At 38.5% G+C, this 20205-nt stretch overlaps 1 pseudogene; it reads right to left on the bottom strand.

Annotated features, from left to right (window-relative positions):
• Positions 1–1628: 1628 nt before the first annotated feature.
• On the bottom strand, positions 1629–4380 carry LOC121041624 (39S ribosomal protein L39, mitochondrial-like; annotated as a pseudogene).
• Between the last annotated feature and the right edge of the window lie 15825 nt (positions 4381–20205).

The following is a 20205-nucleotide window of genomic DNA, read 5'->3' as shown; positions in this document are numbered from 1 at the left end:
AGAAATACTCACCTCACACTCTCTCCATAGACTACCCCTCCTCTTGTATGTCCTCTCTACCTAGGTTAGCATTTACTTACTTCTTTCTACAGTCTCAGCTTTCACATCAAATTTTCAAGGGTCCCTTCATAGACCTCAAAGCAGTTTAAATTGCACAATCTGTACATTGCTAACCCTAACCCTAACCCTAACCCTAACCCTAACCCTAGTTAATTGCCCTGTGTATTGTACACTGTTTTATTTTATTTTTATTTTTTCCTGTTTCTTTCTTTTTGAGAGAAAGAGAGACAGAGTATGAGTGGGGAGGAGCAGAGAGAGGGCGACACAGAATCTGAAGCAGGCTCCGGGCTCTGAGCTGTCCACGCAGAGCCGGACACAGGGCTCGAACTCACAGACAGCGAGACTGTGACCTGAGCCCAAGTCAGCTCAACCAGCTGAGCCACCTGGGTGCCCCTGCACACTGTTTTAAAATTCATGTATATGCATGATTGAATCCATGTCTTCTCATATGTAACTTCAGTGGGGGCGTGAATGGCACTCATCTTGTTCTCTTGGTCACTAAAATCCCCTCAGCACTTAAAAGACTGTAGGTGAAATTTAGGCAAATCATTGACAAATGCATTGTAACTATTCTTCCCAGAATACCTGAAATCCATGGGATTTGTTACTCAGAAGGATAATATTTAGAATATTCACATACAAATGTATATTTCAACTAAGAATATTCTTTTTGAGGTTAGACCTCCTTTTGTTCTCATTTTGACATTATGGCAAGGTTTCTGGCTTTTTTTTTTTTTTTTGCCTGTGTTTTGCACACTTGAAAACTAGGAGGAAATTAGAGAATATTTGTCAAATTTCAAGCCTGCTTATCAGCAACACTTCAGGTGCTTTAAATGGAAGAGGAGAAACATCCACAAGAATAAAATCAGTGAATTCTTCCATTTACTATTTCTAGCAGCAGTAAAATCAATTGTATCTAAGAGGCAAAACAGTATGCTAATTACACCTTTTATTCAGGATTGTCAGCTAAAAGGGTCAGCTTTCACTTTCTACAGCATTATATTAACCCTTTACAGATCTAACTTCTTAAAATATGACAAAATGATCACTGCTTTCATTTACTAAAGGTTTTGTTCTAGGTGTTATTAGAAGGAATTCTCATGAATTATTTTATAGAAAAAGCCCAACAAAAATTAGGCAATAGATCATAAATCAGCAAATGTTTACTGAGTATCTACTCTGGGCAATCAATGTTGTAGCTGATGGATCAATGGCAAGGAACAAATTAGATACAAAAATCCATGGTCTCTTGTAATTTGCATGCTAGCATGGGGAAATGTATCAAAATGAATAAATCAACTGCATACTGTATTAGAAGATGATAAGGGGCATAGAGAAACATAGAGCTGGCAGTAGGTTTGGGGAGAAGTCGTGGCAAAGATTCCCTCCTTGACTAAGCTCTACTCAGCCTACTAAGCTCTACTCTGAACTCTTGGCAAGTATGGTTTCTCGGCTTCCATGGTCATCTCTGCATTACCCAATTTCATTGAGAATCCTGCTATCAGTTTAGTCAGAATCCTTGGTATCTAATATGGGTCCTCAACCTCTACCATTCCCCAGGTGATGTCCTAGCACTCTGGCCCGCCTTCAGCAAGAAGCCTGTAGGTGAGTTTAGCCAGAATCCGCCCCCCATCGTCACCTCTGATGTTTCCTCTTGGTAATTCTCCACTCTGCTCCTTGGCTATAAATTCCCACGTTTCCTTACTGTGTATGGAGTTGAGCCGAATGCATCCACCAACTACTTTCCTCTTGGGGAGAATGGTGGAAATTTCCTAAACCTGATACAAATATAAGAAATAGAGAATAAATATCACCCTGCAAATCACGTATATGCATTGGTTATATTTTATTCATAGACTTTTTTTTTTAAACCTTTGTTTTTGGTGTCTTTCCATGGAAAGATTTTCTTTAAATCCTTTGGAGCCTATCAGTATTACAATCTGCCCACCACTCTTGTGCTTTATTGTTTTTTTCTCAAGGTGTCCTTCGCAACCTTAAGTCACCGGGTTTTCTGATATTAGTTGTTCTAAAACATAAAGTGTTTATTTTTCATTTTCTATTTGACATATGCACAAAGTGTATTTTGGGGTCATTTTGCCTAAGTCAATTAGTTGCAAATGCAGTAAGTGCAAAAAATGGTACTGAATATAGTAAAAATCAAGTAACAATCCCAGTCTTGTAGGACTGTCTTTAGCTACAGTGAATGGAGGCCCTTAACTAGGGCTCTAGGCTTACCACATGGAAATGAACCAGAATGAAAATATAGTTTTATGTAAAATTGTTTCAGTTCTTTGTTTAAAGCTAGTTAATTGTCAAGTTTGGGTTATAGAACATGTTTTACTTAACTTTTATTTTGAGAGAGAGAGAGAGAGAGAGAGAGAAGTGGGGGAGGGGCAGAGAGAGAGGAAGACAGAGGATCTGAAGCAGGGTCCCTCCTGACAGCAGCAGGGAGCCCAATGCAGGGCTTGAACTCAGCAACTGTGAGATCATGACCTGAGCAGAAGTCAGATGTTTAACCACTCACTGAGCCACCCATGTGGCCCAGCGTAACACTTTTTTTAAACTATTATTTTATTATTATTCTTAACTTACTAATGCTTTTAAAAGTTTATTTATTTTTGAGAGAGACAGGGAGAACACAGAACCTTAGGCAGGCTCCAGGCTCTGCGCTGACAGCTCAAAGCCTGATGCTGGAATCTATGATCCAGGAGATCAGGACTGAGGCTTAACCAACTGAGCCACTCAGGCGCCCCAGGAACAGTTTTGTTGTTGTTTTTTTGTTGTTGTTGTTAATGTTTATTTATTTTTGAGAGACAGAGTGAGAACGGGGGAGGGGCAGAGAGGGAAGGAGACACAGAATCTGAAGCAGGCTCCAGCCCTTGAGCTATCAGCACAGAGCCCGTCGCAGGGCTTGAACTGACAAACTGCAAGATGATGACCTGAGCTGAGATCGGACGCTTAACTGACTGAGCCACCCAGGCACCCCAAACACTGTTTTAAAATGAAACCAGAGGGGCGCCTGGGTGGCACAGTCGGTTAAGCGTCCGACTTCAGCCAGGTCACAATCTCGCGGTCCGAGAGTTCGAGCCCCGCGTCAGGCTCTGGGCTGATGGCTCAGAGCCTGGAGCCTGTTTCCGATTCTGTGTCTCCCTCTCTCTCTGCCCCTCCCCCGTTCATGCTCTGTCTCTCTCTGTCCCAAAAATAAATAAACGTTGAAAAAAAATTTTTTTAAATGAAACCAGAGAACATAGCCTACAAGGGGCTAAACCACAGGAATATTTCTCTGTAAAGGTGAGATGATGGAAATGGAGAGGTGATGAGAGAGAGTTCCAGAGGATAGTAGGAGGAAAACAAAAATCCGAGGAAAGGCGTCAGAGCTAACAAGGCCAGCATCACACAACCACTGTAACTCATGTTTTATTTTGTTTTGTTTCATAGAAAACTTTTATTTTAATTTAATATTCTTTTTTAATTTTAGAAAGTGGTCTGCTGATGCTACATAACAGGAACAAATATTTGTTCTTGGACTAAGAGGACCCTTCCTCACATCAATTAAGTCATCAAATCTGTGTAGCTGGATGATGTTCTCAGGGTTCCCAGATGCCTTTTATTCTACGAGATCTATTTTGTGCTTGTTGTGTTAAAGTCTTTCCAATGCCAATTTGCTTCAACTTCCAGCGTTTCGAATGGAAGATCTTTATAAGTCAAAGGGCAAGCATCTTTGGTGAAGGAATGTAGATTCTCTTTTGTTGGCATCTACTCATCAAGTCCCTTATCTAAAACCGTATGATAACAGAAGGCTCCAAAGATTGCAGGAACCTCTGGAGCTCTGAACAAACTGACCACATATTCACTTTCCAATGCCCTCTCTGTCATACAGTCCATCATCATGGCACAAGAATGCCCATAAGATGTATTCACTTCTCCTTGCTCATGACCTTTGAAAGTAAGAAACTAAATTCCTCGGGACTTGGTCACCGGGGTGTACATGTCCCAAGGCTGTTTGTCCACAAGAGCTGGAAGGGACTTCCAGGATTACCACCCACTCAGATGCCTGGAAAATTGTAACAAGTTGAAATGGTTTTGTTCATCACAAAGATAGGGTCAGCATCATTTTTCTCAACGTGTTTAGCTTCACTCTTCTCAGTTCATGGATAACTGCATGTCTTTGTCTTTACTAAGGAGATCCTTCTGCATTTCATCAGTTCTGTCAGTGACAGCTAAGAAGCTGGCCATGGTGCTAGAAATCTCTACCAGTCATGCCATACCACCACCAGGGGCCGCCCGCTAAAGCTGAAGCCTACCGACCCCCAAGGACATTGCCCCTTTCGTGGCCCTTGTGCTCCCATATTTTTCTTTTTCATAAAGTTTATTCATTTATTATTTCTGAGAGAGAGAGAGGGAGAGAGAGAGAGAGAACACAGTGGGGAAGGGACAGAGAAAGAGAAGGAGAAAGCATCCAAAGCAGACAGAATCCAAAGCAGACTCCTGGCTCTGAGCTGTCAGAACTGAACCTGACGCGAGGCTCAAACTCACGAACCATGAGATCATGACCAGAGCTGAAGTTGGATGCTAAACCGACCCAGGCACCCCTGTGCTCCCATGTTTTAATCTCACTAATGAAAATGTCAGTTGTCTTTGTAAAATTTTTGTCAAATGACACTTATCTGTAAACCACTACATACTTCTTCTTTCCAAAAATTTAAGCATTTTAGAACTATAAATTTATTGATTATGAACAGTTCAACTAATGAGAGACTTTAGTGTCTAGGTATTAATTTTAATTCTCAATTCTTTGAGAAGTTATTCTAAAACTAAATGGCTTCTAATTATTTTGAAGGTTTTTTTTTTTTTTCCAGTCACAAAGGATTGACATTACAATCATTTTAAAGCCATTTCTGAAACAAAGCAGCTGCAAACACTTTTGGTTCTATCTGAGTATTTCATTAAGGCATAAATATTTCAATTACCAAATAACAAGTCTTCACAATCTAGGGGTTTGATTTCATACAAAATGATTGATTTGTTTCAAGTGTACTTAGAGTTATATAGAAAAAAATATATTCCAAATATTTCTTACAGAAGATAAGACAGATCTTCTGTTAAAATGAACAAAAATTTGAGAGAGATGTGATATTATCTCATAAGCAAGTAATAATTGAAATGATAAAATACATAAAATTTTAAAAACTTAAAAATCTTCATGCAAAACTTTTCAAATTGAACCAAAAATTTTACTGGAAAAAAATTTATAATGCTAATCGAATATTTTAGAAAATTATCTAGAATGAAGCAAATTTAGCCAAGTGGTCAAATCAGTAACTTAAAAAAATCAAATGTAAACTCAAAGAAAGTAAATAAGGGGATTAAAATGAACAAATGTTATTAGAGGTAAACAGCAGAATGAATTTTTGGCTTTTAATTATGACTCAGAATAAAGATAGACTTTTAGAAGAATGATGAGGGTAAAAAAGAAAGGTAGGGGTCGGAATGAAGCTAACACAGAAAAATAGGGCTCAACCGCAGAGAGAGTGAACTATAAGAAAAATAAGGACATATTATGATTGATTCTATAATAATATAAAAAGAAAATGTACCACTACTAGGAAGCAACTCAATCAAAATTAACGCACCAAAAGTAAGATGTGATTGATCTGTAACTCACAAATTTTCACCAAAGCTATTTCCTCTACAGCTCTCCATTCCTTAGTAGAGAACAGCTTCACCAATTTGGTAGCTCAGGCCAAAGTACTTGGAAATATAATTGGTTTTAATACCTCACATACCTGTTTTGTTTTGTTTTTGTTTTTGTTTTTGTTTTTTTTTTTTTTTTGAGGAAATCCCATTGCTATGGCTTTTAAAATATGTTCAATTTTTTTTTAATTTTTAATTTTTATTTTTTTTTAAATTTTTTTAACGTTTATTTATTTTTGAGACAGAGAGAGACAGAGCATGAATGGGGGAGGGTTAGAGAGAGAGGGAGACCCAAAATCCGAAACAGGTTCCAGGCTCTGAGCTGTCAGCACAGAGCCCGACGCGGGGCTCGAACTCATGGACCGCGAGATCATGACCTGAGCCGAAGTCGGACACTCAACCGACTGAGCCACCCAGGTGGCCCCCCCTTTTTTTTTTTAAATATGTTCAAACTTTTAGCACTAATCCATCTCCCGTGTTACTAACCTGGCCAAGTCTTAGCCATCTTCACCAAGATTATTTCGTTATCACCTGTTCATCCTGTTTCCTTCATTGCTCACCATTCTCACCACCAATCCACCTGCAAACAGATGTTAGAGTAATAGAGTGTCAGTCAGTTCCACCGAATTCCAATAAATATAGCAGACCCTTCCCCCACACATAGGCCCGTTGGTTATAAAGCTCACATGGAAAAATAAATATGAAATATATCATTTATATATATATAAAATAAATAGGAAAATCTGAAAATAGAGGATTATAGTCACCTTAGATTTGTCAGATAACAAAATATATGACAAACCATTGTAATGACTATAAACCCGAAAAATGGTACAGACAGTCCATAAATACTTCCAAGAACAGGGGACATTTTTCATATGTAATTAAGGTGGCATCTCAAACAGTTGAGGAAAAGGTGGACTTTTCATGAAACGGTGTTGGCAAAACTGGATAGTCATTTTGCAAAAGAAAAATTGATAAAATCGAATACATAAAACATACGTGTGCTAGAATAAATACCAAGTGAATGTTACCTAAGTTTAAAAGAAAATGAAATTATCCAAACAATAGAAGAAACTCTGTGTAGATTCCCTTTAAATCTGGATGTGAGAGAACACTTTTTAACCAAAAATTTAAAAATGCAGATATAATAAAAGATCAATATATTCAGCCGTGTCAAACAATTGCATGAAAAAAATAAGTAAAATATTACTTATGGAAAAGTCAATACAAACTGGAACATATTTTTTTTCAGTGAATATAACAGAAAAAAGGCCAAACTCACAAATATGCAAATACTGTTTAAATCACTTTGTTGAGGTATGACTGACCTACAAAAAGCTGCGAATATTTAATGAATACAACTTGGTGTATTTGGAGGTAAGTATATATCTTTGATATCACCATAACTTGTGCTCTAAATATATCCATCACCTTCAAAAGTTTCTTCTTATCTTCTATATTTACCATTATTTTTTATGTGTGACATTAACACTTAACATAAGATCTATCCTCTTAGCAAATTTTTAAGTATATAATATAGTATTCTATGCTATATAAATCTCTATGCTAGATAAATCTCCATCTTGCAAAACTGAGAGTTTGTACCCTTTCAATAATACCTCCCAGACCCTGGCAACCATCCTTGTATTCTCTGCTTCTATGCATTTGACTATTTCAGATTCATATAAGTGAGATCATGCAGGATTTTCCCTTTTATGTCTGGTTTAATTCACTCAGCATAATGTCCTCTAATTTCAGGCACATTGTTGCAAGTAACAGAATGTCTTCCTTTTCTAAGGCTGAATAATATTCCATTGTGTATATGCCACATTTTTAGTGTTTATTGATTTATTTTTTACTGAAAAAAAACCTTTTTTAATGTTTATTTATTTTTGAGAGAGAGAGAGAGAGCGCGATCATGAAGGGGGGGAGGGACAGAGAGAGATGGGGACACAGAATCCCAAGAAGACTCCAGACTCTGAGCTGTCAACACAGAGCTAGACCTGGGGCTCAAACCCATGAACTGTGAGATCATAACCTGAGCTGATGTTGGACCCTTAACCGACTGAGCCACCCCTATGCCACATTTTCTTGAATATTGAAGGGAAAAAAAAGACTAAACACCTGATGAAAAATGTGCAAAAGTCACAGACACACACACATAGGATGAGTAGTATACACTACACCACACACACACACACACACACACATGCACACACACACACAAAGTAGCTCTTAAAAATTTGAAAGAACACTCAATGCTCATAATTAAAGAAATTAAAATAAATTAAAATTATATCAAGATACCATTTCTTATCTCATTACAGCAAAGTTTAAATAATATAGTTTAGTGCAAGCTATAGGATAACAGGCTCCCTTAAGCACAACCAATGCATTTGTTAACTGGTGTAACTCCTTTGTATGTAGTACAATACATACATCTTAAACCAACAACTGTATTTGCAATTATACTTTACATTTAGCAATTCTACGTATAAGAATTCCATATACTTCCAACAATCCAAACATATGTAAAAATATTCGCTGTGGCCTTATTTGAAATAGTAAAATATCAGAAACAACCTGACATGACATTGGTTGAAAACTATGGTTTTTAACTATATAGCTATGGGCCATATAGCTATGGAGTATAGCAAAACTGTATATCAATGGAATACTATAAGGCTGTAAAATAGAGTGAAAATACTTTTTTGATCTAGTGTAATTCTTAGGACAAAATGTTACTTGTTATCAAAAAAGCAATGGGCAATTTGATAGATACCATATACATATATAAACTGCATTTTGTTGTAAGGAAATCAAAAAAATAAGACATGAATATGTATGTGTGATCTCATTTTTGAAAAAAAGAAAAGAAATTCACATCATAAACACAAAGCTAATTCAATTAAATCATTTATCAATAAGAACAGCAATGGTAGATAGCAGGGATAGAGAATGGAATGAAACTTTGATATTTGAATTATGTTAATTACTCCCAAAGTCAAACAATGCAATTAAATCTAAATTGTATCAAACAGGAGGATAAAGCTAAAATTAAATACAAGTAGAAAAACATAACTACATGGCACAAAAACAGACACATAGACCAATGGAATAGAATAGAAACCCCAGAACTAGACCCACAAACGTATGGCCAACTCATCTTTGACAAAGCAGGAAAGAACATCCAATGGAAAAAAGACAGTCTCTTTAACAAATGGTGCTGGGAGAACTGGACAGCAACATGCAGAAGGTTGAAACTAGACCACTTTCTCACACCATTCACAAAAATAAACTCAAAATGGATCAAGGACCTGAATGTGAGACAGGAAACCATCAAAACCCTAGAGGAGAAAGCAGGAAAAGACCTCTCTGACCTCAGCCATAGCAATCTCTTACTCGACACATCCCCAAAGGCAAGGGAATTAAAAGCAAAAGTGAATCACTGGGACCTTATGAAGATAAAAAGCTTCTGCACAGCAAAGGAAACAACCAACAAAACTAAAAGGCAACCAACGGAATGGGAAAAGATATTTGCAAATGACATATCGGACAAAGGGCTAGTATCCAAAATCTATAAAGAGCTCACCAAACTCCACACCCGAAAAGCAAATAACCCAGTGAAGAAATGGGCAGAAAACATGAATAGACACTTCTCTAAAGAAGACATCCGGATGGCCAACAGGCACATGAAAAGATGTTCAGCGTCGCTCCTTATCAGGGAAATACAAATCAAAACCACACTCAGGTATCACCTCACTCCAGTCAGAGTGGCCAAAATGAACAAATCAGGAGACTATAGATGCTGGAGAGGATGTGGAGAAACGGGAACCCTCTTGCACTGTTGGTGGGAATGCAAAGTGGTGCAGCCGCTCTGGAAAGCAGTGTGGAGGTTCCTCAGAAAATTAAAAATAGACCTACCCTATGACCCAGCAATAGCACTGCTAGGAATTTATCCAAGGGACACAGGAGTACTGATGCATAGGGGCACTTGTACCCCAATGTTCATAGCAGCACTCTCAACAATAGCCAAATTATGGAAAGAGCCTAAATGTCCATCAACTGATGATTGGATAAAGAAATTGTGGTTTATATACACAATGGAATACTACGTGGCAATGAGAAAAAATGAAATATGGCCTTTTGTAGCAACGTGGATGGAACTGGAGAGTGTGATGCTAAGTGAAATAAGCCATACAGAGAAAGACAGATACCATATGGTTTCACTCTTATGTGGATCCTGAGAAACGTAACAGGAACCCATGGGGGAGGGGAAGGAAAAAAAAAAAAAAAAGAGGTTAGAGTGGGAGAGAGCCAAAGCATAAGAGACTGTTGAGAACTGAGAGCAAACTGAGGGTTGATGGGGGGTGGGAGGGAGGAGAGGGTGGGTGATGGGTATTGAGGAGGGCACCTTTTGGGATGAGCACTGGGTGTTGTATGGAAACCAATTTGACAATAAATTTCATAAAAAAAAAGAATAAAAAAAAACAAAACTGTGCATGCTTTGAGTGAGAAAAAAAAAAAGAAAAACATAACTACATCAAATTTATAATATGCAGAGAATATATGCATCCACCTACACACAGGGAACTAATTATTTCAAGTAATTTTGAACACTATACTTTGATTGCACTTCCTCTACGGGATGTAGCCTGAAGGACAAAAAGAGAAAAGGAATCTTGAACTTGGGTGGTATGTTATCAGTCGTGATATTGGTGAAGCAATTCCTATTCTATTTTGTGTACATTGCAAAAGGAAATAAAACACCTTTGTAGTTGGGAATTCAGAGTCTCTGGAGGCAAAGGGAGCTATAGATACCAATAAGGGTAAAGTGAGAAGGCTTGGAATGAAAAACATGACATAAGCTTATAGATAAAAAAAAAAAAAAACAAAAAAAAAACAAAAAAAAAACAAACAGATGAGCAGATAAGATAGGCCACCAAGAAGGCTTAGAAGTAATAATGCACCAACAGTGAACATGACTAGACCCCTGTCATGTTTTTGAAAACTATCTGCAAGTTTTTTTAACCCATAAGTGATTTGGGGTCCGTAGAATCAAAACATACAAACTAAGCCTCCAATAATTTTGTGCATCAGAAATCAAGGATGGGCTCAGAAACCAGTAGACACATATCCAAGAAAATACAATTAGATGCTCAAATTGTGCAAACATCGCTAGTGGGAGTTTCTTTAATCTGCCGCTGGCTTCTGTGTCCTTTGTGAAACTCTGTGTCAGCGTCTCCCCATCAGCTGTTCATTTTACTCGGACTGCTCTTTACCATACATCCCACTCACTCACTTCTAGGCTTGGCTCCAATGTCCCTTCTCGGCAAGGCTTATTCTAATCTCTCTACTCAAAATTTTACACATCCCAAAACTTGTGATGCTTTTCAGCAGGATCTGTTTTTTCCACTGCACGTATAATCTTCTAAAATGCTATGAAAATGAATTAGCTATCTCGATCTGCCCCGCTCCCCACCTAAATAAGTGCCCATTAAAGCAAGTATGTTTTGTCTGTGTTATTCATAGTTAGTCGTTAGTCACTCTAAGCTTTGGCCTATTGTTGAGTGCCTGTCCTAAAACAGACTCTCAATTAATATCTTTTATTGAATAATTTGATCGCCTTCTAAATCTCCATTTTGTCTATCACATTATAGCCACTTCTATATGGTCATTTAACTTTATGAAATAGAAAAGATGATTTTCGGAAAGCAAATCATTTGTGTACAGTTTAGTATTGAGTTATTCTCAATACATTTCCTTCTTTCATTACTTATTTCTAATAGGCAATCCAACCTTGTCAGTTCTTCTCCCTAAATGTCTTTAAATGTGTTGTTTTATTTACTTGCTGACTCCCACCACCTTAGTTCTGGAACTCATCATCTCACACCTGGATTACTAAAATAGCCTTGTTTCTGGCAAGGCTTTTCTGCATCATTCCCTCCTAAATGAGTGTTTAATTTCTCTAAATAACAGCTTTCAAAATGTGACTTCCAAACTTTTAAAAATTCTCAATGAGTCTCTAGCCACTTAGGAGATAATACCTTCAGTTTAGCTTTCAAGTGGATTCTGAGGTCATGTCCCCATTATAATACTTCCTGTGATATTAACATAGTTAATTATTTAGAGACAAAATTGTGTAAAATATCACAGAAATAGATGAAGCATTTTTTAAGGCTTCATATTGTTAATGTTTTGAGAGGCAATACAGTCGGGGAAAACAGACCAATATTAAAAATTGGTGTCAAATTGCTGTCCCTTTCACAACGGAAGAGGTCTCATGACATCTATCTTTCACTCTCTGGAATTATGCTGTATTAAAGGCACAGTGCTGGTTCCTATTCATGCTGAGTTGGGATATCCCCAGCGGGGGTAGGTGAATTAGTCTTTATGAGAGAGTATTTATGTTGGTGATTCCATACATATCCTTTATCTCTACCATTAGGACCAAATGTTAATGGTCATAGGATTATATACCTGTCTTTTTGATTGTTGAGGCCTCTTTAAGGATGAATAGTTTCTGATCAGCATTAACAGGAGACACAATCGTCATCACATTTTTTCTCTCCTTGTGTCCATCCACATCACTCTTAAACTGTTGTCCTAGATCTTTCGATCTTGATACTAACAGCCAAGTCATTTACTGACCCCAGATCATTGTGCCCGTCAAAAGAAGGGAATACCAGTTGGTATCCAAAACGAAATACATGCACGCGCACTCACACGCACACGCACACGCACAAATCGTTGCCTCCTGTGGTTTTAGAAAACTATCCTATTAAAGGATAGTCTTTCTGAGCAGAGCAAATTGCCATCTTATGTAGCTTTGGAATGTATGGACTTGAAGGATTAGTAGTTTTTCAGAGATAAAAGCAGGTTGGTGTTAATTGTAGAGGTGGGATTACTTCAGTGTGATTGTAAGTTGGTTGACACTTGTTCATTGGTGTGGTTCCTTTCCCAATTGGGTGACTTTAAAGAGCAAAGACTTCAAGTGCTTGGTAGTTTTTCAGAGACATATTTGCTGTGGCAGTCATTGTTTTTTCTCGTGATGGGAAAAAGATACATAAACTGAATGCATTATTTAAATCTTTGCTGGTGGTTCTAAGCTCGTGCTCCACTCCTCACCCCTTGGATGTGGTTTTGATTCTGATTTTCTCCTCCGAATGTGGGAGTGAGGTAATTTTCATGGGTTTCTACTGATACTTCTTACGAAACTGTTAACGAAGGGGCTGACAAGCTGTTAAGAAGTTACTTATTATTTTTTAAAGTTTTTTTGTTTTAGTTTATTTTTGAGAGAGATAAAAAGAGAACCCAAACTGGAGAGGGGCAGAGAGAGACAGGGAGAGAGGGAGAAAGAGAATCCCACACAGGCTCTGCACTGTCAGCGCAGAGCCTGATGTAGGGCATGATCTCAGGAACCACGAGATCACGACCTGAGCTGAAATTGAGACCCCCACCCTTAACCAACTGAGCCACCCAGGAGCCCTGAAGTTATTTTTATCCTTCAGTCAAAAAGAGAGCGTCAGAGGGTTCTATATGTAGGATTCTCTTTTACAATTTTTATTCTTCAGAACAGAGAATTTGTCAGACAGCAAATAGTGAATAAAGATGGAATCTGGTTTAGAGATTAAGAAGAGGGACGAGAGTGAATAAACTAGCATAATGGGTGGAAGAAAGAGGTGAATGGGTGAATTCAATAACTGTTTCAGTTGGAAAAAAAGGTGGGGAAGTAAGCCGAGGTGGGTCCTTGCATTGGTCCCTCAGGGGCGCGGGTAGAGAGGACCAAGCTGATTGAGGGCTGCCACCCGCCATTGCATTTCCAAAGGGGCTGGAAAACAGCTAACTACCCATAGCGTAGCGGTAGCGAGGTGACCAGCTCTGTGTGTTTCACAGCAGATGCATGCCACGGTTCTCAGAAGGTTCGAGGGGATTTCTATATTTGGTGGCATGGGTTCTTCAGCCCTGTTCCCCCGGGAGCACTCAAGTTGGCCTGTGGGTGAGCTTGGGTGCGCCACCTCTGGGTGGGAGGATGAAGACAGTAGGTGCTGGGAACGAGCCCCTCCCAACACCAGCTCTTGGACTCTGAAAACCATGTGAGTCCTGGTCCCTCCTCCCCGCTGTGCTGTCCCCTCCGGGTTCTGGTGTCCAGGGGAGGGGCTGAGGAGGCGCCACTGCGCCCACTCTGGGCACCAGCTAACAGCTGAGCTGGTGCATACCTTGGGACCCGGGAGCAAAGAGTTGGCAGAGTAGCGGTGAAGGAGCTGGAAGGGTACAGCCACTGTCAGCACCGCCTCCCTGCCACCGTGTATGGGGTAAAACGCTGCCCTTGCGGGTGCCCTTTGCTCACTCCTACCTGGAGAGGGATTTCCCGGTTGGCTGGACAATTTGCGCCTAGAGCAGGGATTCCTTGTGCAGTGCTGATTAAAAGAGTTAAAAGAGGGAGGACCAGAGAAATTTGTCTCAAAGTGAGAGGGGAGAGGCCAAAGAGTAAAACAAGAGATTCCCCCACAACAATGAAGGGGGAAAATAAAAAGTTTCAGGTTTGTTGCCAATGGGATTTCACAGGTGACTGAAGAGCCTATTGAACCAAATTAAAATGAGTCCCCGCCCCCACCCTGTCTGAGATTGCAAAAGTAAAAAGGAGTTGAGAAATGAATAAAAGGAGTTGTAAGAAAATAAGTTTCATTTTGAAAATTGCATTCACTTTTTTATTCCTGTCATGGTAAATTACTATTAGCGACTTAAAGTAACACCTACTTATTATCTCATCGTTCTGTAGGTCAGAAGGCCTGGTTGGCTCCATGGTTTTTCTGATCGACATTTCACAAAGCCTTGATCAAAGTGTCAGCCAAGAGCTTATTGTAAGGTGTTGAAAACAATCTGCATCCAAATTCATTCAGGTTGTGGTTCAATTCTGGACCTTGTGGTTATAAGACTGATGTCCCCATTACCTCAGTACTTGTCAGCCAGCGGTCAGTCTTTGCTCCTAGAGGCTGTCTTCATTTCTTCCCATGCTTCCCTTATGTCAGCCCCTCCAGTAATGATGGATGGAATCTCTCCCACCCTCTGGACATCTTCAACAACCTCTCTGCAATCCCTTTTCTCGCTGACTCTTCCACTGTTAAGGACTCATCCAATTACCTTGGATTCACTTGAATAATCTAGGATAATCCTCCCATTTTAAGGTCAGGTACAAGCTTTTAACTCATTTCTTATCTATCAGGGCCTCCTGGGAAGAGGAATAACCTCAGTACAATCTTGTGAGTCTGCTACAGATCAACCTTTCTGGAATATATATTAACCTTATTTGCCAGCAGAAAGACAATGAAGAATCCAACTTATAAAATATTTTTGCAGCATATTCCTTGTGTAGGTTACTTATTGTAAAAAAAATGGAATTTTTGTATTTATGGAAATAGGGTTCCTTTGCATAATCATTGTTTCTTCATATATTGCTTAGAAAGTACCTTATCTTTTAAATCTGAAACTAAACATGTTCATACAATGGGAGCAAAGGGCAATTTTGAGAGCTGCAATCTGTGTTATCAGATTTCTTCAATTGCACAATGGTTCATTTGTGCTCGGTGTTGGTATCCATTCAGTAATTTATAAAGATTGGTGCTGAGTGGTAGATATTAATTTTATTCTGATGTAACTGTTCCAATCTTTTTTTGTTATGTGCGTGTATGAGATCACCCTGAAAAGCATTCATAGAAAACTCTAGGGAAGAAAACTCTTGAAGACAGTTGTAGAAAGAGGAATCCCTTAAGACTTGTCCAGAGATAGAGAATATCACATATAGTGTGTTTAACTGTTATGATCAAATTCACTGGGCCACGGAATACCCAGGCATTTGTTTAAACGTTATTCTGGCTATGTCTTTGGACAAGATTAACATTGACATCAATATACTTAGTAAAGTACTTTGCTTTCATAATGTGGGTGGGCCTTGTGCAATCAGCTGAAGACCAGACCAGAAGGAAAAGGCAGAACCTCCTGTGGCTAACGACTGCCTCCTGTCTGTCTTTGAACTGGGGTATCAGCTTTTTCTTACCTTCAGACACAAACTGAAGCATTGGCTCTTCTTGGACCTCAAATATGCTAGCCTTCAGATTGGAACTATATCATCTCTTCTTCTGCTTGTCAAGCCCTTAGACTTGGACCAGAATTATATCACTAGTGCTCCTGGGTCCCCAGCTTAACGGCTACAGATCTGGGCACGTGTCAGCCACCACACTCACACGAGCCAATTCCTTACAGTCTCTCTGTCTCTCTGTCTCTGTCTCTGTCTCTCTCTCTCTCTCTCCATCTACCTGGAAGGAAGTGACTTGAAGTAGAAAACAAAACCAGAACAAAACCAAAAAATTCCACTCAAAAATACAGTGTAAAGTTAATATAAAATGTACAGTGTTACCGAATATGTACTGAAGTTAGTTTTAGGTTTTTAGGTAACATCCATCAGTTACCTATCTTTTGGTTACATATAGCATATTAATTCTGTTTTTTTCTTTTTTTTTTTTGAAAATCCTAATGTAGACGAAAGAATGGACAGAGAATATTTAAAGTAGGAAGTAGTCAATAATGTTAAAAGCTACATCAGTTTTGGTTACAAAAGAAGAATGGTAAAGGTGGTTAGAGTTCATTCTTAGCACCCAGGAAAAATGTAACACATATTAAAAAAATATATTTCTTAGCATTGTTTCATTTCCCATTGTGTACGTACCGTAAGCAATCTTACTATGATTCGTTAAAGGAAAATGCATCTCAAGCAAGTTTATGCACAAAACTAGTTAAATGTAGATTGGGGATTGATCTCTTATTTTCTTTTAATACATTTATTAAAATTGTTTTCACATGCAAACATTTTCAGTGGCAAATATTTAAAAGTCTGTATTCATAAGAGCCCTCCATGATAAGTCTTAGAAAATTTCAGGCCAGATCATGATGCAAATGATGTACTATCTCATTTCATTCTTCTTAATAGTTAGGTTTCATTTATATATATGTTATATAAATAAAAATAAATTATATATTATACACATATATATGTATGCATGTATATTATATGTATATTCAAATTATATTACCTGTAATTTAAGTAACTAAACAAAAGTTTGCCTTGTCTCACTTACTAAATTAGATATTTTCTACCTGGAAATGAATGACTCGAAGGATTAAAAAAAAAAGGAAACATAAACAATGTACTCAAAAATATAATGCAAAATTAATACACAATGGACTATGTTATCTAATGTTCACTGAAATTACTTTTAAGTTTTTAAGGGATTGACTAGTAAATACAGTATGAAACCAACTACTGTTGGTTTCTGGGGACACCTGTGTGTCTTAATCTGTTCAGCCTCTGACTCTTGATTTTGGTTCAGGTCATGATCTGGTCATGAGATCAAGCCCCTCATTGTCAGGCTCGGCACTAAGGGTGGATTCTGCTTAGGATTCTCTCTCTCCCTCCCTGTTCTGCCATCTCTCATTCGCTATGCTCGCGCACGTACACTCCCCCTCCTTTAAAAAAAAAAGAAAATAAACCGTTTTCTGAATAGCATCACCTTTTATTTAATCATCACTGCATGCATATGTAAACTTAAGTGATGTGTCTGAAATGGAATAAAAATGAGCCAGAACATGAAGAAGGTTATGATTTCAAAAGTCAGAGAAACTTGTTTCAGAGATCAATGTGTTTGATCTTTTTTATTAAGAATTTATGCTGTATAGGGGCGCCTGGGTGGCGCAGTCGGTTAAGCGTCCGACTTCAGCCAGGTCACGATCTCGCGGTCCGTGAGTTCGAGCCCCGCGTCGGGCTCTGGGCTGATGGCTCAGAGCCTGGAGCCTGTTTCCGATTCTGTGTCTCCCTCTCTCTCTGCCCCTCCCCCGTTCGTGCTCTGTCTCTGTCCCAAAAATAAATAGACGTTGAAAAAAAAAAAATTAAAAAAAAAAAAGAATTTATGCTGTATAATATTAACTCATTTGAAACATTTAAATAATAATGAAAATAACAACAACAAAAGAAATAAGTACTTCTCTTCTGTAAAACCAGCACTATACTAGAAAGTTGTAAGAAAAATAAAATACCCTTCATCCACGGATGCTTCCAAACTAGTAATAAAGCCAATTAAGCTCAGAAATCTTTTGTTCAGTTTCAACTGAGTGAAATAAATTTTGGTAGGCACTTTAAGTAAAAAGCAATGATGTACTTTCTCTCCCTTCCAGGAGATCTCAACTTACTGGCGGAAGGTTGGGGGCGGGGGTGGTGAATAATAATGCAGAGAAAACTCTAATGAGTAATGTAATGGCACAAATAAATTTCAATAGGAGACCAGGGAAGGTGAATTTAATTCTTAGATGAACCATTACATGTGGAAACAGCGTTTAAAGTGACTATTTTATACAGGGTCTTGAAAAATAAATTGATATTTACTAAGCAAAGGTTGATATAGTGACATGGACAGACTATGGATGCACAGTCTTCTGAGGGTAGATGAATAGAATGAAGATAAAGAAATGGGTGGGGCACCTGGGTGGCTCAGTCAGTTAAGCATTCGACTTCGGCTCAGGTCATGATCTCGTGGGGGTTCCTGAGTTTGAGCCCCGAGTTGGGCTCTGTGCTGACAGCTCAGAGCCTGGAGTCTGCTTCAGATTCTGTGTCTCCCTCTCTCTCTGGCCCTCTCCTGTTCACTCTCTCTCTCTCTCAAAAATAAATACACATTAAAAAAAATAAGAAAAGAAAAAGAAATGGACAAGTGCAGTCTACATGTCCAGAATGATAGACTGTGTACTGTAGCTTGGGCCTGCTGTGTGTGTGTGTGTGTGTGTGTGTGTGTGTGTGCGCGCGCACGCGCGCGCGCGCATGTGTGTGCGGTGTGCACAGCAGTATAGCAGTGTGCTGGGTTTAATAACTGTGGTCTAGGATTTAAAAAAATATGAGACCATCCCAGTGTGATGTCACTGAATTCAGATTTGGGATGAGATGCACCCAGTTGGCTTTATATATGAATTCGCTCCAGATTAGCAGGTGTTTTCAGGTATGTGTGTGCATATGGAACAGGGTTAGAGAGGAAATAAATGGAGAAATGGGAAGGTATAATATTTGGGATTGGGATCAAGTACATAGAACACTGTTGGGGAAAAAATACAAATCTGTTTCTCTATCATGTAAACAATATTCTGGAGAGGGCAGTTCAGGGCTCATGTAGTGGTTTCTAGAGGACTCGGGGTTCTTTTATCTCTATTCTCTGTTGTCTTTATAAATCAGCTGCAAAATATAAACATCATCTCCTGATCCCAGAAAGTTACTTGAGTTTTATCATCATGGCTACTTTGTAGGCTAGAAAAATAAGGAAAGTTTCTTTTTATAGAGGAAAAAGAACACATGTACCACTTCTTATAAAGATAATTTTTTGAAGTCCCATCCACACCTCTATTTCCATCTCATAGTCCAAATCTTAGTCACATTGAATATGTAAATGTAAGAGAGACTCTGAAGTAAATTTCATAGACTGGAAAATCATAGCCTTAAATAAAAATCTTTAAAGAAGATCTCTAAATAAAGGAAATATATTCATGTAACTTTCAGTCTTCACCAGAGGATATTATGATAGAAAAATAAATTAGAAATCATGCCAGGGGCCAAAATTAAACATCAGCAGAGGAAATTTAAAATTATTCCATACCTGTAACTATGGGATCTTTGCCTTCATTCCCTTTTAGGATACTGCTTACCACTAATTAAAGGATATTTGATTAGAGATACAGAACCTTTGTTACCTGAAACATCAACTGTCTCATAGGACACTTAGCAAGAGAATAATGTGATTGTAGATTCTGAAGACTAACAAACCTACGCTCTATCCATATACAATAACATTTTGATTTTGCCCCACCAAAATGCAGCTAAGAAATGATGTCTAAGATACTCCGCCAGTTTAAGATGGAACTTGGGAGCTGGAAGTATGGTTTAAAAGTCGAATATATGCAGCATCTGGGTGGCTCACTGGGTTAAACGTCCGACTTCAGCTCAGTCATGATCTAATGTCTCTTAAGTTCTAGCCCCATGTCACGCTGTGTGCTGACAGCTTGGAGCCAGGAGCCTGCTTGGGATGCTGCGTCTCCCTCTCTCTCTGTCCCTCCCTCACTCACACTCTGTCTCTCTCTGTCTCTCTGTCTCTCTTTCTCTCTCAAAAATAAATAAATGTTAAAAAAAATAAAAGTAAAATGTACTATGGAGATTGTAAAATGGAGAGGAGAAGGAAGAAGAAACAACCAAAAGGAATGATGGGACTTTCAAAGTGTGTGATGCACGGAAAAGAATTCTGTGCATAGTTGTGATTATATAACAGTAAAATTCATTTTCTTTCCAGCTACAAATTTTACTCAAAACACTTAAGACACGACTGTTGTGAGTGAGCTCTTCCATGTGCAGCCGGACGTCAC

This window comes from Herpailurus yagouaroundi, unplaced genomic scaffold, assembly GCF_014898765.1.
Source record: "Herpailurus yagouaroundi ecotype Mexico unplaced genomic scaffold, PumYag 29, whole genome shotgun sequence".
NCBI lineage: Eukaryota > Metazoa > Chordata > Mammalia > Carnivora > Felidae > Herpailurus > Herpailurus yagouaroundi.
This window is presented reverse-complemented; position numbering and strand designations above follow the sequence as displayed.